The sequence below is a fragment of the Lithobates pipiens genome, unplaced genomic scaffold (genome assembly GCF_037356315.1).
Source record: "Lithobates pipiens isolate NorthernLeopardFrog02 unplaced genomic scaffold, aLitPip1_a1.2 Scaffold_30, whole genome shotgun sequence".
Classification (NCBI taxonomy): domain Eukaryota; kingdom Metazoa; phylum Chordata; class Amphibia; order Anura; family Ranidae; genus Lithobates; species Lithobates pipiens.
The window spans coordinates 104,934,184-104,950,628 of NW_027507791.1; the positions used below are offsets into that span (position 1 = coordinate 104,934,184).

The 16,445-nt window shown below is 48.2% G+C and overlaps 1 protein-coding gene across 1 annotated transcript in view; it reads left to right on the top strand.

Annotated features, from left to right (window-relative positions):
• The first annotated feature begins 16,010 nt into the window (after positions 1 to 16,010).
• The window catches only part of SUSD6 (sushi domain containing 6), a 67,521-nt gene continuing 67,086 nt past the window's right edge, over positions 16,011 to 16,445 (top strand). Inside the window, exon 1 of the mRNA XM_077464730.1 lies at positions 16,011 to 16,150. The gene's annotated coding sequence lies outside the window, so the exon portion shown is untranslated. The remainder of the gene's footprint in view (positions 16,151 to 16,445) is intronic.

Consider the following 16,445-nt stretch of genomic DNA (forward strand, 5'->3'; position numbering starts at 1 on the left):
GTATTACGGGAGCCGACAATTCATTATAGCCGCGAGTGATTTTAAAGGACTTTTTTTCTGCAGAAATTACACTTTGTGCAGGGACAGTTCTAAGCACAGGAAACATGCGCCGCTTCACAGGCATACTATAGGCACCCCCCAGGTACAAAATTTAAAGGAATATTACACTTTTATTGTTTCACTTTAATCATTATTAAAATCACTGCTCCTGAAAAAATTTCTGTTTTTAAAACTTTTTTTTGCATTGATCCATGTCCCCTGGGGCAGGACCCAGGTCCCCAAACACTTTTTAGGACAGTAACTTGCATATTAGCCTTTAAAATTAGCACTTTAGATTTTGAACGTTCGAGTCCCATAGACTTTAATAGGGTTCTAAAGTTCACACGAAGTTTAGGTCTGTTCGCAGGTTCTGGTGCGAACCGAACAGGGGGGTGTTCAGCCCATCCTTAAGGAAGTGCCTTGAACTGCCAGTGGAAAACTCCTTCCTGGGTTACTACTGGAAATCTCAGCAAAGGCTGGTGTTCTGGGAAACTTGGAACATGTAGATAGGCATCCCTGAGATCCAGGGTGGTCATAAAAATATCCTTTAGTAGGTTTTTCCGCACTGAGTAAATACTCTCCATGGAAAACCTTTTGTATTCTAGGAATTTGTTTAAGTTCCTGAGATTTATAATAAGGCGATACTTCCCTGAAGGCTTGGGTATCACAAAAATATGGGAGTAAAAGCCTTGATAAAGCTGGCTTTTTGAGACCGGAACTACCACCTGTTTTACTAGTTCCTGAATCCCGTCTAATAGGGCTTTCTTTTTTAGGGTTGAATATATTTTTATTATATGCCAGGTAGTGTAAAATAACATACAAGAAAACAGGCAAGTATACAATTTATGTCACCAATAACATCAAGTAAGGCACATTGGTAGGCACAAGAAGACGGGGGGGGGGGGGGGAAGGTGAATACAGCAAGAAAGGGGGGAGAGAAAGAAAAAAAAAGGGGGGGGGAAGGGGGAGAGCACAGCAAATACATTTAACGGGTTGGTATAAGATACACCATAAATGCCCAACTCAGAGGCAGAAACAACCAAGTTTCTCCTTCCAGTGTCACTTGTGGCCATCGCGACGTCACCACTCTCCGCCCAATCTTGGCGGTAAGTTTGTTTAGGAGATCTTAAGATTATTAAGAAATAGTTCCGTCTGAGAATGGTGTCGCCAGACGGACCACAACATGGTGAACCTATCATAAGTATCGTCCGCCTTCGCCTGCAATTCCTCCATGAGCATGATATCATTAAGGATATCCACCCACTTAGAGATAGGGGGGGTGGAGTCCGTCTTCCAGCATAAGGAAATGGCATGACGAGCTGCTGAGAGAAAGAATCTCAAAAGACTACTCTTCTGGGACCGAATTGTCCCAGGAAGGATGGATAGGAGAGCAGACAAAGGCGAAGGAGGTAACGAAGTCTGATATACATCATTATAAATCTCGAAGATCTTATCCCAAAATGGACGAACCTTGTCACAGTCCCACCAAATATGGATATAGGATCCCTGTGCTCCGTGACATCGCCAACATATGTTTGTGGTTGATGGGAACATCCTGTGTACTGAGACCGGAACCCTGTACCCCCTCGACAGCAATTTGTAGTTCTTCTCTTGGGTAAACCCTGACCTGGATGAGTGATGCGTGTGGGTAAAGGAGGTAGACAACTGTGTTGGGGAAATCTCTATATTCAGGTCTCTAGACCATTTACTCGTGTATGCAGGGAGAGCGTCATATAATCGAGTTTGGATGTCTTTGTAAATTAACGATAAAGTGTGTCTTGGGGTTTGAGCTAGATTGCAGAGGTCCTCAAATAACGTGAGTGGTCTGTGTGTTCTACCTGAGAGGTGAAGGTCTCTGCAAAGCTGGTTTAACGAGATTGTAGTCAGCCAGTCTGTCGGGATAGCGGTCTGTGGGTCTGGAGGGGGATGGAAATGTCCAGTAGTAGGATGGACAAACTGATTAGATGTCGGCCAGTTTTCACGTTTGTAGTTCCCGCAGTGCATCTTGGCAGCGAGGGAGGAGAGGGCCAGATTATCAAATAGGGGCGATAACGGGCTGGGATCTGTGGACAAGGCGTAAGGAGTAGCTTTAGTATACCACAACGTAAGGGCTGCCCTCGTTAGAGGGGAGATCCCCTGCATCATGCGAAACTCTGTGTTATACCCCCATAACAGGGCTCCCAGATCTACTGTAGCCATGTCCTGTTCAATTAAGGTGGAGGGTTTAATACTTGGCCTCGGGAACCAGTCCAGGAGTCGGGAAAATACCGCAGATGTGTGGTATAGTTGGAAGTCCGGGAGACCTGTACCCCCCCTAAGTTTGGGGGCACATAAAACTTTGTGTTTAAGTCTAGGAGGGTGGTGCTGCCACAGGAACTTGCCCACCAAAGCTCGTAATGCGAGGAAGAAAGTCGTCGGAAGGAGAATGGGAAGAGTTTGAAACAAGTACAATGCCCTTGGAAGGATATCCATTTTGATAACACTCATTCTGCCCCACCAGGAGAGCTTGAGGTTGTGCCAGCCCTCGAGGGAACGTCTAATAGAAGTCAGTAGTGGACTAAAATTTAGGGCATACACGTCATGAACGTTAGTAGGAATCTCCGTCCCAAGGTATTTGATCGAGCGCGGTTGCCATTTAAAGGAGAATCGCTTTTGAATAAAGTCTAGGTCTTTCGGTGGTAGTGATATATTTAAAACTTCCGTTTTGTTCAGGTTCAATTTGAAATTGCTATGAGCTCCAAACCGGGCAAGCTCCTCCAGTATGGCAGGGAGACTAATTCGGGGTTGAGTGACATATAAGAGTAGATCATCTGCATAGAGTGACAGCTTACGGGGAGCCCATGAATAGAGTGATTGTTTCGGATGGCTTGAGCCAAATGTTCAACAGTGATTGCGAACAGGAGTGGCGATAGCGGGCATCCTTGCCTGGTGTCGTTCTGGATCCCGAAAGCCACCTACGATTCCCCATTGGCTAAGACCCTGGCAGATGGGCTCGTATATAAAGCCATGATTTTAGTAAGCATTCGTGGGCCTAAGCCTAGTTGCTGCAGGGAGGCCTGGAGAAACGTCCAGTTCACCCTATCGAACGCCTTTTCGGCATCACAAGCTAGGAGACAAGTAGGGATGTTGTGGAGTTTGGCATATGAGATAAGGTGTAGAGTCTTAGTGGTGTTATCCCTAGCCTCCCGGCCTGGGATAAAGCCCACTTGGTCGCTATGATTGATGGAGGGGAGCAGGGGAGCAAGGCGTGTTGCCAAAATTTTGGAGTAAAGCTTGAGGTCAACGTTCAGTAGGGATATGGGCCTATAATTTCCACAGTGTGTATGGTCCTTCCCCGGTTTGGGTATTACAACTATCTGGGCTTGGAGAATTTGGAGTGAGAGGGGATGTGTGTCGTCTATGTCCTCGAATGTAGTGGCCATAATCGGGGAGAGTTGTTGTGCGAATTTTTTATAAAATTGTGGGGAGTATCCGTTAGGGCCTGGGCTTTTGCCATTCTTCAGACCTTTAATCGCTGTTAGGAAATCAGATGTGGTCAGAGGTAGCTCCAAGTCAGCCCTATCAGTTAAAGAAATGGTAGGTAAGGCCGTATCTTGAATATAGCGGTGCAAATCGGACGATGAAGCGGAGCTCGAGACAGCCGGGGAGGGGAGATTGTAGAGGGAGGAATAGAAGTCCCTGAACTCAGAGACAATCTCGGAGCTCCTGAACCTCTTCTGCTGGGCAGCCGATAAGATGTAAGGGATGTTTTGCCTCCGTTGTCTAGGATGGATAACTCGTGCAAGGTGCTTTCCACATTTGTTAGCCTGTGAGTAGTGGGTATGGCGGCCTTTGTGGTATGCATTCAGCGATCTTGCCGAAAATATCTGAAGCAAGTCCCGCCGCGCGTTAGAGAGTTCCGTCAGGGTCCGAGAGTCTAAAGTGCATTTATGGGAGGCCTCCAGGGAAGCTATCTGGGAGAAAAGTCGGCGTATATCCTCTGTACGTGCTCTTTTCAATCTAGAGCCGCGTTGTATAAAAATACCGTGAATAACGCATTTCAGGGCTTCCCACTTGGTCATATTACTAGTCTCATCGTGGGCATGGTCATTGGTGAAATCTGTGATTGCTTGAGATACTTCTGCAACACATAGTGTGTCAGTCAGTAAGTTGTCGTTCAGCCTCCACGTACCCCGGCGAGGGTAGCAAGGAAGCTTCCCGAGTGTTAAGTGTACCGCAGCATGATCCGACCATAGCCGCACCCCAATCTCGCACTGAGGTTCAAAGTCTAGTAGGTTTTGGCTGAGGAGGATGTAATCTATCCTACTGTAAGAATTATGTGCAGGGGAGAAATAGGTATAGTCCCTATCAGAAGGGTGTAGCAGTCTCCAGGTGTCTACTAGAGACATGTCAGCTAGGGTGGCCCGAGTTTGGTCAGTGAGGTGGGTGACAGGTGAGACTTACCGATGGAGGAGTCCAGTCTCGGCACGAGGGGGACATTCAAGTCGCCTCCCAGGATCAGGTTAGGAGTCCCAAAAGATTTGAGGCGAGCGGTCACGGAGCAAAGAAATTGAAGTTGGTTCTGATTTGGAAGATAAACATTGGCAACAGTTAGTACAGTTTGTAGATATTGTAATTTCAAGAATAAAAACCGTCCTTTGGGGTCTATGTCACTTTCAAGCACTTGTGGTGTAAAGGATCGATGAAAAGCTATCGAGACCCCTTTTGAACTCGCTAGGGGATTCGTGCTGTGAAACCAGGTTGTGTAATGTCTATCTGGTATGGAAGGTACCTTATCGGTCCGAAAGTGGGTCTCTTGTAGTAAAAGAACTTGCGAACCAGCCTTGAGAAAGTGGTGTAGAATCTGTCTACGTTTTTCTGGGGTGTTAAATCCTCTACAGTTAAGAGAGGAAAACTTAATGTCTAGAGCGGTGGCCATAGGAAGGGGAGGTGGGGGGTATGTTCCTTGGAGCTACTGAATGCAACTGAGCGGGAGAGTGTACGAGTAAGCTGTGCATCAGAGGTGAGGTAGAGGAGGGAAGAAGGGAAGGTCAAGAAGGGAGAGGAAAAAAGAAGGTCAAAGCGCTGAGGTAGGAAAGTGCGTAGGTGCGCCCCTAGCGGGGCCTGGGATGTGTAATGCAGGTAGGGATGGAAACAGGGTTCCTGTAACAGCGTGGTATATTGCTTTCTAGGAAGCTGAAGATGTAAACTTATAGGGAGAGTGCTCCCTCTAGTGTCCATGTGGGGGTAGAAGCGATGGACACTACAATGAAAAGCTAAAGAATATATCAGTAACAAAGTCACCAAAGACTCTGTACACCCTATCGTGGGGGAACGTGGTCAAACTGAACTCAGGGGCTCCGCCCCAACTGTAATAAACTGTAAAACCGGATGAGCTGATGCATAGCACACAGCGCCTATGAATTCAAAGGTTATCCGACGACGTGTGCTAAATTAAGTAGTCGGCTAACCAATAGGGCAGATATCTGCCTATAAGAGCATGAATAGCACACGCCATCTAACTAGTAGGTGAGATCAAGAGGATCTAGCATATACACATTTAACCATAACTAATCCAATAAACATGAAAAACTTCAGATAACAGTCAGACTAAGTCAGACGTTTCTCAGACCCACTCAACCGTCCCCCACCCATATAGCATAACACAATATAGACCCACAGCGGCAGGGGCCCAACATAGTAGAAGGGGTGCTCGCAGTTCTTGTAGCAAGGGGGGGGAGCGGCGGGGGATGATCCACACCTGAGACAATAAAGGTAAAAAAGGAAAGTGCAAAAGTGTAAAAATGACAAAATGCAAAACGTTAAAAGGAAAAAGCAGGAGAAAGGTCGGATGAATGACATTCAAGTCACGGAGTATAGGGGAACAACCGGAGGCACAGGTCTCTACAGAGACAGAGGAAAAAATGTGGAAGTCAGACACCCACTTTTCAGTGGGACACAGTGCGTTCATCCAGGAGGGGATTTGGCGGTGCGGGAGCGGGACCTCTTCTTCTTGGTTTGCGTTACCCAGGCTGAGGTGCCAGGTAGGCCAGGGGTGACGGAAGTTGGGCAGGTCCCCTAATGTGGGGAAGGTGGCAGATTTACCATCATGGGAAGCAAAAAGATGAAACGGAAACCCCCAGCGAAACTTGATCTGTTTAACGTGCAAAGCGTCCGTGACCGGCTTCAAGGCTTTCCTCATTAGCAGCGTCTGCTTTGAAAGATCCGTCAGGAGCATAACAGGTGAGCCATTGAACAGGATGGATTCCTGTGCACGTGCAGCATGCATTATTTCAGCTTTGACATTAAAGAAATGGACGCGACAAATGACGTCTCTTGGGTGTGCAGGGTTAGGATTGCGAGGGCCAAGGGATCTGTGAATTCTATCTATCTCGATCGGTGATTCTTTGGGTTTGTTCAGCAACTGGTTAAACATGGCGGTGGCTGCCGACATTAGATCTTTGTTTTCAATCGCTTCTGGGATACCATGGATGCGGATATTGTTGCGGCGACTTCTATTCTCCTGGTCGTCGAGACCATAGAATAAGTGCTGAATCTGATTAGTATGCTGCTGCAAGACATGGTCATGTTCCTTGAGTCTATTTGCTGATTCCTCAGCATGGATCTCAATGTCCTCTATGCGTTGGCCTATGTCCTGGCGCAAGTCCTTAATCTCTCTCTTATAAGACCTCTCCAATCTGCTGATGTATGCCTCAATGTCCCCCTTAGTAGGGAGAGCTTTAATGTAGCTCTCCATGTCCCAGCCTCTGCTCTGCGTGCCAGAGGCCGGGGAGGGGCTTCTTGAATGTGCTGGGCTCTCGGGGCTCCCACCATGCCGCTCAGGGGACCCAGGAGAGGACGGGGGCGAGGAGGGCCGAGAGGCCTGTACCTTAGATGCAGTGTGTGCTGCCTGTGCCGCCGCCGAGCGGGTCGCCGCCATCTTGGATTCCGGCACGGCCTTGCTATTCGGCCCTCTCGCGGGGAAAAAACTGCCGATATCCCCGGTTTCTGGGTCCCCGAGGTGCGGGGGGTGTTGGTGCCTCCTCTCCTGCTCATGGAGGAGTTCGGTGTGGCGTGGATCGGCGGCGCTGTGTGCCGTTTGGATCGGTGGAGCGGGAGCTGAGCTCTCACACGTCCTTCTCCTCCATGCGCTTGGCCACGCCCCCGGGCTTTCTTTTTTAATGCCTCCTTGGGAAGATGCGTTAACGTGATCATAGGTGGGGGCTCTGATGAGAATTCTAGGCGGTAGCCTTCCTTGAGCAGACTGAGGATGTAAGGACTGTCTGAAATCTCCTCCCACTGAGGAATGAAATGAGACAGTCTGCCCCCTACCCCGATTCTGGAGTCACTTGGGATCTTTTGTGTTTTGGCCTGGAGAGGAAAAGAGCAATTTACCTTTTTGCCTGTCTCTGCCATAACCCCACCTTTTGCTGGGTTCCTTCTTGGACCTTTGTTGATTTTGTCTCGAAAAAATTTCTTGTACTTTTCGGATTGGATTTGACAGGAAAATTCTTCAATTTTTCTAAGGACCTAGACAAAGCATTATCAAGGCCTGAGCCAAACCAAAAAGATCCTTCGTACGGCAAGCCACAATGTTTGGCCTTAGAGGTAAGATCACCTTCCCAGGCTTTAACCCAAATGGCCCTCCTGGCTGAGTTAATCAGTGCTCCTGATTTTGCAGAGGCCTTAACGGAATCCACCGGCGTGTCAGTCAGGAATGCAACAGCCTTTCCTATCACTGAAAGGGAATCTATAATATCTTGAGACTTATTTCCTTGGGAGACGTGGCTACTAAGCTTCTCTATCCAGAATTCAGCACTCAATGGGTTAGTGGAAGAAGCAGTCTCGCAACAAGCAGTTAAACAGGAGTACACATAGTTTATTCAGTAATAGCCATAAAATCCAGGACTTTGAAAAAGCGCATGCATGTGAAATGCGTCGTCAAGGACACCAAGTAGCTTATGGGTCACCACGAGGTAGCAAAGTCTTCACAACCTCCAGCATTGCTGATTATCCTCTATGTCAGCTATCCCAACTCCGGTTGTTATCCTTTTGGACAATACATAACCCCAGGATACTCCTTTACAGCTGTGTGCAACAACCCAAGTGCATAGCTACACTAGGAGAGAGTAACATGAATCTATCTGCAGCATCGCTGTATTTCCTCCTCTTCCTGTGAGCACTCCAGCTGGTCTGGCTTTTCCAACATGTGACACACAGAGTTCGTGTTTCCATCTCCCAGATGATAACTGCCTCTGCCTCCTCCTTCCTCTCCAGCACATACAGCCATCTCTCACATGCTGGTGAATGGTCTGTATACTTTGCTACAGCATAGCAGGGGTATTGGTGCCCCCCGCAGCAAGGTTTGCCTCCCAGATCTGGATGCTGTTAGCCCCTCCATGGACTTCTGGCGACACCCTAATGCCGCGTACACACGATCGGAATTTCGGCCAGCAAAAGACCGGTGAGAGCTTTTCATCGGAAAATGCGACAGTGTGTATGCTCCATCGGAATTTAGCTGGCCGAATTCCCGCCAGCAAAAATTTGATAGCATGTTCTCAATTTTCCCAATGGAAATTCCAATTGTGTGTATGCAATTCCGACGCGCAAAAACTCACGCATGCTCAGATTCAACTACGAGATGGAAGCTATTGGCTACTAGGTTTTGAACTTCCTTTTTCTAGTCCCGTCATACGTGTTGTACATCACCGCATTCTTGGCGGTCATAATTTCGTGTGACCGTGTGTAGGCAAGACAGTTTAAGCGGAATTCCGACGGGAAAACCATCAGAGCTTTTTCCGACAGGAATTCCGATCATGTGTATGTTGCATAAGCCTGTTTTATTATGATTTATTATTTTTTTTTATCATTTCCTACTCCTCCTTGTCTGACAACAGAATTGGATTATATGGCTTTTACTGAATAAACTATGTGTACTCATGTTTAACTGCCTGTTGTGAGACTGCTTCTTCCACTAACCCATTGAGCACTGGATCATTTTGTTTTGTTCTGTCATCCTTATCTTTTGGCTATGGCTTTTTGTCCAGCTGGCAATGCAGGGGCCATAACCGAGGAATTGGCCTCCCAGGCATTTTTCAGCAGGGACTCTGACTTCCTGTCCATTGTGTCCCGGATGTTCCAAGAGTCCTCAAAGGAGAGGTCAGACTTTTTTGTCGCCTGGGAGAGGGAGGCGTCCAACTTGGGGACCTTTAAAAAAAAATCAGCTTCCTCCTCCTTGAAGGGGAACCTTCTTTTGCAGGTTTTAGAATTGAACAAACTCCTTTCAGGGCATTTCCACTCCTGAAGAACCACATCTTTTAGAGATTGGCATAGGGGAAATACCCTAGCCTGGCTTTTAACCAACCCCCTGTACATCTTATCCTGTGCAGAGGTTTCCTCAACTGGTTCAGGGATTTCTTCAGTGGCATAGATAGAGAACTTAGACGGAGTCCTCCAGGCTAAGCCGAAGAGGTGACTACTTAACTTGGTGTCTTCTACATCACTATATGGACCTAAGCAAGCCTCCTCATCTGAAGAGAGCTCAGAGTTCGCCTGGCTTTCTGCTTCCTCTATCTCATCCTCTTCCCTGGGCTGAGCCAGGGGAAGCCCTGAGAGAAAGGTAAAGAGATACTTGGTCCTGGCTTTGATAATAAATTCTCCTGTGATGAGGGACCCCATTTAGGAGTGGGTTCCTCTGAACCTACTACTAGGGGTGTGTGAGTAGAGGTGCAGAAAAATTGTATAGTGGCCAACATTTCCTCTTGTACAGACTTGAGAAAATCTTTCATTAATCCTGAGGCCTCTTTCCCAGCCAGTTTGTTAATACACCTATAACAAAAAGGCTTGGTGTGACATTTTGACAGTCTTTCCCCCCCAATTACCGCACTTTTTACTAGCACTGGTGCTAGCAGGTGAGGAAGGTGGTTTGTCAGAGACCTCCTGTGCTCTGCTCGTGGAATCTGCAAGAAAAGAGGGAACAAGTCATAAGCACTCTTCCTGCCCCCTGTATCATGGCTGCAGGCCCCTTTTCCTTGGAGGAGAAGGCATGGGGGTTTGACACCAGATTAGATGATCCTTGGTAAATCACCCAAGTAGGTAAGAAAAAGGTACTTATCCTGACCTGGTTTGCTCTTGCCTGCAGCCACCTGTGCTATCTTTCCATCCTCCTTGTCCATAAGGTGGGCTCAGACAGACTTTTAGCTCTTTACCACTCACTGGGCCCTGCTGTGAGCAGGAATGCTTCAGTTTCTGCAGCCATGAGGGTCCGCCGTCTCCTCCATGCTTTAAACCCACTGGGTTGTGTTTGAAGTTGCTCCACCTCTTTTTGCTGTTACAGGAAGTTTCAGCCTGAGAGTGAGGCTTGCAGCATGCTGACTCCTCCCCTTGGTACTTAGATTGTTTGGACTCCGGCAAAATGGCGCCCACTGCACCAGGGCAAGACCAACAAACCCAAGCTGCTGAGTGGCGTGTGTTTGAAACGCCCAGACTGCCTGCACAAATGCCGTTTTGGGGATGATCTGTGAAAAGCTCTGAGGAAGCAGGTAAGTGCAGCCCTCATAAGCATTCCTACACCTGGTTCACAGGGGTATCTTCTGACACTTTTTAGACTTCTGCTCACAGAAAAAAAATTAGGATTTTTATAACAGCTTACCGGTAAAATCCTTTTCTTTGAAGTACATCATGAGACACAGAGCCATAGTAGTTACTAAGTGGCGTATAGGTGTCAGAAACCATGAATCAGACCGAGACAGAAGTACAATCAAATCACACTTGTTTATTAATAAAAATTTAAAGTTAAATAGAAAAAGCGTAGTCAAGCATAGCCAGAGTCCAGTAACCAGATCGGGTAATCAGCCAGGCCTGAAGTCAGAGATCCAAGGAGAGCAACTGCAAGCAGAATAAGCAGCCAGGAGGGATGTCAGCAAGCCAGTCTTGAAACAAACAGCAGGAGATGGCTCCTTGTGATGTGACCAACGCGAAGGCAGAGGAGAAGTGAGCTGGAAGGCTTTAAATAGGCAGGTCAGACGAGCATCATCGGGAACAGCTGGTAACTGTGGAGAGAGAAGAGAGCTGGCAATTAGCCGACAGCTGAGCGGCCTGCCCAGAGGAGGAAGGGCTAAGCCAGCCCTGACAATAGGCCACCTTCAGGTGATGGACACTGGCATGCCCTAAGACAAAAAGTACACTCCCTATATAACCCCTCCCACTACTGGGAGTACCTCAGTTTTGTAGCCAAGCAATACACGTGTCTACCAAAGAAGGGAGGGACCTCTGTGTCCCATGATGTACTTCAAAGAAAAGGATTTTACAGGTAAGCTGTTATAAAAATCCTATTTTCTTATCGTACATCACGGGACACAGAGCCAAAGTAGTTACTATGTGGGGTGTTCCATAGCAATGGCAACTGAAGGGAGGGAGACACAACAAAAGTAGGGCACCAAGAGACTAGAGGACTTATACTGCAGCCTGCAGTACACTGCGCTCAAAGGTGATATCCTCCTGACCTTTTACATCTACGTGATAGAATCTGGTAAATGTATGGACTGAAGACCAAGTTTGGCCTTGCAAATCTGAGCCATAGGCTTGATGATGCACTGCCCAAGAAGCACCAACAGCTCTGGTGGAGTGGGCTTTAATATGAAAGGGGGAATTTTCCTCTTTAAATCATAAGCTTGAACAATCACTTGACGAATCCATTTAGAAACAGTAGACTTTGATGCTGCCTGTCCTCTCTTAGAACCTTCTGGCAGCACAAACAAAACATCTGTTTTACGAATCTGAGAGGTCGCTTTCAAATAGACCTTGACTGCCCTCACCACATCAAGAGAATGTAGTGACTTTTCTTCTACAGAACGAGGTTCTGGAAAAAATGAAGGCAGAACAATATGCTGGTTTAAACAAAAACCTGATACCACCTTCGGTAGGAAATTAGGATGTCGCAATACAACCTTATCCTTATGAATAATGAAATGTGGCTCTTTACAAGAAAGAGCAGCCAACTCTGATACTCTTCTTGAAGAAGATATGGCAACCAAGAAAATAATTTTCCTTGTCACCCTTCACGGTGGGTTCCGTTAAACCTTCAAGAGCTGAGGGCCCTCAGGGAACTCACAATCCTGGGCCTGTAATAGCACCTCCCCCAGTAAAACTTTATGGCCTTACTACCAAAAAGTACTGGATCCCCGGGTCCAGCTCTTTAAAAAGAGAAGCGTTACAGGCAAGACCTCGTTTCTTTGGATACGAGGCCCGAGTACCATTCAATTTGGCTAAAAAGACACTTTGAATGAATCCGGTCTGCATGGCTAGCCCCAGTAAGGATTGCTCCAGTGCAGCTCGGGCACAGCACATCTTTACTCGTGACCAACACATTAGACACTGGCGAAAAGACTGAGTTACACCGAGTAGTGGGAGGGGTTATATAGGGAGTGCACTTTTTGCCTTAGGGCCTGCCAGTGCCCATCACCTGAAGGTGGCCTATACGCCACATAGTAACTACTATGGCTCTATGTCCCGTGATGTACGATAAGAGACAAACGTTTCCCTGTGGAAGAAACACAATCAATACTGACAAAGGGTAAGGTGGGGCCTTATAAACAGCTGTGAGTTGATTGTGTTTCCTGTAGGGAGGAGATTATCATCTCTCATATGTTGCCATCCTGGAAGGTGAGGTGAGAAAATTGTTTATTACTCAAGAAGTCAGGAGAAAGAGAGATTGGGAAGTTGAAAGCCTACCACTGTTTTGATTTACCAGGACTTTATCATATGAGGTGAATGAGATGAAGAAGACTGAAGGCCATAATAAACCTAAAGCAGACATCCCAATCTGCAAAAACTCATTTTAGGGAGGTGGCAAACTCATTTCAGGGAGGTTTTATGCCGCCGCTTAAACCCCCCCCCCCCCCCTAATTAAATGCAGCCTCCCCGTGCCCATAATCTCATCCTTACCGTGCCTATAATCTCAGCCTTAGCATGGCCATAATCCCAGCCCCACCGTGCCCATAATTGCAGCCTTACCGTGCCCCTAATCGCAGCCTTACATTACCCATAAATCGCAGCCTTACTACGGTCAGTGCCTGGATTACACACAGCAGGCATCCCCCATTGTGTCTTGGAATTCAGTGTGAAAACTTTGGCCGCGCTGTGACAAAAGTCCCGCCCTCCTCCTAGACCAGTTCGTGTGATAGACGCAGTGTTCTGACTATCACACAAGCTGGTCTAGGAGGAGGGCGGGATTTTTGTCACAGTGCAGCCAAATTTTTTTACACTCAATTCCCGACCGGTGCGTGTGACTGATGTAGTGGAGGAGGGCCTCCGATCACTCAGCCACAGACAGAGCAGCTCGAGCAGCCGTACTCCTGTCAGGAAAACCCTTCCCACAGACATTCGAGTGGTGTAAGGCTCAGAAGAATACCTGTGCGCAAGAAGAGCGACAATGCGATCGGTGGTGCGCGCGTGTGAGCGCGCACACGGCCGTTTTGACGGTAATTGGCGCCAATGGCGCTATTTAAAGGGGATCTTTGCCTTGCTGTCTTGCTGCCCGGTCAACAGCGTTCCTGTGTGCTCTGCTACCCTGCATCTGAACTTACCTGATCCGTATTGAACTTGGCCTGTTTCTGACTTCTCTGCTTGCTGCCTGCCCCCGACCTTGACTTCCGAACCCGACTATTCTCCTGGACTTCGTTTTGGTACCTGATCTGCTCGCCTGTGCTTGACCCGGACTGTTTAACTACTCTGCTACCCGCCAGTCACCTGTCTACTGTTGCTGGACTACAGAACACCTCCCGGTTCTCCACCGTACCCGGCTGGTGCCTTCCACTGTGTTCTGTTACCTCTTACATCCTGCTGCTGGACTACAGGACTCCTCCCGTTGTCCACTGTATCCTGCTGTCACCTGCCTCCCACTGCTGGACTACAGGACTCCTCCCTGTTGTCAGCCGCATCCTGCCCACGGTCTGCATCCTGCCACTGGGCTACAAGGCACATCCCTGCTGTCCGTTGCTTCCGGCTGGAACCGCCTGCTGCGTCCTGCTATCATCTGCATCCTGCAGCTGGACTACAGGACACCTCCCCACTACCAACGGTCTCCTGCCTTCTACACCGGCCATCCAGTCAGGCGCTTGTGCTCCTTTGTGCTCCCGAGCCCCTGTCATCTCTATCAGGGCCTCCCGAGTCAGAGGTTTACGAGAGGTCGCTCCCTGCACTCCGGGCTCTGCCTTAAGGTACGTGACCACTCCATTAGGCCGCTGTTGTGGCTGAGTGACAGGCGCAGCCAAGAGACGGCCCGGCGCTTGTGGGGGACCGGAAGACCGCACCCAAATGCAGGAGACTCCCGCGGCTTGCGGGAGAGTTGAGATATCTGCTAAAGGAGGAAGACCTTTAACTTATAGTTAGGAGGGATGAGATTGGCATGGGCAAGATGGTAGCCTGAAAACCAAAAAGTATAATTAAAGGTAAAACTTTTTTTTTTTGTTTTGGATGGAGTGGAGAGGGATTAGAACATCTGTAATTTTTTTTATTGCTGTCTGTGTCCCCATTAAGAAGATTCATCCTATATGTCCCGTTTACCGTCATCATTGAAAGTAAAAGTAAAAAAAAATAAAAAATCATGGGATGTCCCCAGAAAATTAATAGAGGGGGAATCTTCCAATAGGGGCACTAGTACTGGTGACCTGGGTGTCCCCAAGGAATTCCCTCTATTTGCAGGGGTTTCCTCTCACTTCCCATTTAGCTATGGGAAGTGAAGAGAAATCTACACAATGGGACACAGATGGTGAAAAAAATTCTGATGGGTTAAACCCCCCCCCCCCCGCCCGCTTGCTCTAGGCCCAAAAAAGTTTTGCCTATACAGTAGTTCTACTTTAAATGTTGGAATGATATTGTTTAAGTGCATGTATAGCCCCCTACACACTTTTTTTTTTGTTGCCTATTGTTTGTTATCACACGCAGTCTTTCGTATCTGATTCTTCTCGTACGAAAACAGTACACATTAAATGAAAATTGTTAGCTCTGTTCACAGAGAAAACTGTTGGAGTTTGATCCTTTGAAAATGTTCGTTTGGACAGTCTGAAACGGATGCCAAAAGTTGGAAGTCGAGAGGGAGATGCGAGGAAGCGCACCCCTGCATTCTGTATCAAGTGCACCCCTGAACCCTTCACTCTGTAACAAGTGCACCCCTAAACCCTGCACCTGGCGCACCCCTAAACCCTGCACTCTGTACCAGGTGCACCCCTAAACCCAGCACTCTGTACCAGGCACACCCCTAAACCCAGCACTCTGCATGAAATGCATTCTACAACCATGTACGAAGAGCACCTCTGAACCCCGCACAAAGCACCCCTGTACCCTTCACTCTGTATGAAGCGCAGCCCTAAACCCTGCACTCTGTACCAAGCGCACGGCTCAATCCTGCACCCCTGAACCATGTACAAAGCACAGCCCTGAACCCCGCACTCTGTACGCAGCAAACCCCTTAACTCTGTATGAAGCACACCCCTGAACCTAACACTCCGTGCACGAGGCACCCCTGGAACTGTACTCTGTACATAGAGTACCTCTGAACGTAGCTCACTCCTGAAGCCTGCACTCTGTACCAAGCGCACCCCTGGACGTAGCTCACTCCTGAACCCTGCACAAAGCACACCTCTGAACCCTGTATGAAGTACAAACCTGCACTTTGTACACAGAGCACCCTTGCACTCTGTATGAAGCGCACCCCTGAACCTTGTACTCTGTATCAAGCACACCCCTGAACTCTATATGCAGCTCACCACTGAACCTTGCACCCTGTATGTAGGTCTACCCAGTTATAACTGGTCCTTTGAGAACATCCATGTACATGGCCCCTCACCCCATCACACCAGGAAATCCCCACCGCCCCGGGGGAAAACAGTAGCACTCCTCCACCATCTCTCAGCATGACAATACATTGCACACGGAACCAGCAGAGATGAGCTTTGTTCCTCCCGAGCCAAGAGCCCGCCCTCTTCCGCTGACATCAGTTCCTGTCCGACTCCTCCACTGTTTACCGATCGGATCCCGGAATAGAGCGGAGGGGAAGGTGCGGGGCCTGGCACCGGAGACACGGGGACCGAGGAGAACACTGTGACAGGGAGGGGAGCCCGGGGACCAGCCGGTGAGTGTGTGTCTGGAGGGGGAGAGGGAGGTGGGGTACAAGGAGCCCGGACCAGGAAGAGCTGAGTACAGAGAGCCCGGAACTCCGCACCGATCTATGTGTACACCATAGGGGGCTGTGCTGTCCCCCCATAGGAGGCGGCCAATCGGTTTACGTTTATCGCTTGTAATGTTTGTGTTTTATGAAATATGGCATACGATGTTTTTCACTGACAATTCAGTACGGCTGTATTTGTAAAAAAAAACTGTAATTACAGGCGATAAACTTCACAAAAATGCAATATCACTTTACAGTG